Raw genomic sequence first — 2050 nt, forward strand, 5'->3', positions numbered from 1 at the left:
GTATATATTATGTAATATACAAACATAATAGAAAGAAATGTTTTGTAAATAATTATTAGATTTTTTATGAAGTCTGAAATTGCCCATATTATTCCATTCTCATTAACTTTCAAGCATGGTTATGATCCACTAAAGTGATTTCATGACTCTACTAATAATGGACTGTAATCCAAAGTGTGAAAACCACTTTTCTCAGAGATATATGTAAGTATTTGGAGAGCATTGAGAAATATCAAACGATAATCCTTTAAGGTTCTAATTCAAAACATTTTTTTTTTAACACATTGTAAGAGAAAGTTTTGTCTAATGCAGCACAGGTACCAACAAACCACTCTTGGCTTTAGTAATGTGACTACATTACAGAAGAGAAAGCTTCCATTGTTGGGGCAAGAGTTTGCCAGTGAATCTCATCAATAAGCCCAAAGTCTATACATTGTGGAAGGAAAGTGTAGAGAAACAAAATGAGTGAGGCTATTGAGGAAAGGAAGTGTGTGTGTGAGAGAGAGAGTAGGCACAGAAAGGATGAAATGGGTGAGGGTGAGGAAAATGATTATTCTGTTACCTCTAGGACCTCTAGAATCAGTGCCAGAAACTGCCTCTTTAATAAATTTAAAAACTTTATCTTATCAATTAGCAGGGCTAGGTATTAGTTAATGTCGGGAAGTAGAAACTCTTGCTCTAGCATATCCAAAATAATGTTCACACTTTCTGAAAGCTACAATTTCACTACCAGTTCTTCTGAACTGCATGAACTGATTCATAATGCTTTGAATTCAAGACAAATGGGAGGGAACAGAAGTTTCTTCTGCAGGCTAATTAAATTCTAATTTCCTATTTTTAGAAGTGGAACTAGGAGCAAGTTCTTTCCTCCCCTAAATGAAAGCTGCTTTACATAGAGAACAAAGATTCATAAAAAAATATATAAATCAAAGTAAAGTATTAAGATTACCTCCTCTCTTGGGGTACCTGGGTGGCTCAGTTGGTTAAGTGTCTGACTTTAGCTCAAGTCGTGATCTCATTGTTTTTGAGCCCCACATTGGGCTCTGTGCTGACAACATGGAACCTGCTTGGGATTCTCTCTCCTTCTCTCTCTTCCTCTCCCCAAATTGTGCCTTCTCTCATAAATAAATAAACTTTAAAAATATCCTATATTGTATGATCCCATTCGTATGATATGTTACGAACAGGCAAATCTATAGGGACAGAAAGCAGATTAGTGGTTGCCTACAGCTGGAGGGAGGGTATAGGATGGAGAATGGCTAAAGGGTAACAGGTTTCTTTTTAGGGCATGGTGTTCTGAGATTAGACTGTGGTGATAATTGCACAACTCTGGAAATATACTAAAAACCATTCCACTGTACACTTTAAATGGGAAAACTCTCTGGTATGTAAGTGATATGTCAATAATGCTATTAATAGCAGTGGTGAGAGTGGTTCTAGCAGCCTGTGTCCCAAGTTAGATGGGCCTTCTGTCATCTATAATATGGGAGGGGGAAAGTGCAGTTCAAATAGCTCAGGCACGGGTCGCTTGGGTGGCTCAGTCGGTTAAGTGTCTGACTTAGGCTCAGGTCATGATCTCACAGTTCACGGGTTTGAGCCCCACATCAGACTCTGTGCCGAATGCTTGTTCAGAGCCTGAAGCCTGCTTCAGATTCTGCGTCTCCTCTCTCTGCCCCTCCTCTGCTCATGCTCTGTCTCATTCTTTCTCTCAAAAATAAATAAATGTAAATTAAAAAATTTCAAATAGCTCAGGCAGAAAATCTAATGTGTTCCAAGAGCAGAAAAAAAGACTAGGTTTTCTTGCTTCAAGTTTTTCCAGAAATCTGAACGGGAGGACTTGGGACTTGTGTATTTATAAAAAGAACTATGTGTTTCCTGACTCTAATGGAGAGTGGCCAGGCCTTCAGGAGCTCAGATGCCCAGATAAAAGCAACCAACCAATTCTCTTCAAAGGTATAACTAAAAACAAATTTTGTTCTGATGCATCAAATAACTCATTTATAGTTAAATTTAAGCCAACGCATAGAATTCAAACTGTATCAGCCAATTT

Source organism: Prionailurus bengalensis, chromosome A1 (genome assembly GCF_016509475.1).
Source record: "Prionailurus bengalensis isolate Pbe53 chromosome A1, Fcat_Pben_1.1_paternal_pri, whole genome shotgun sequence".
Classification (NCBI taxonomy): Eukaryota; Metazoa; Chordata; class Mammalia; order Carnivora; family Felidae; genus Prionailurus; species Prionailurus bengalensis.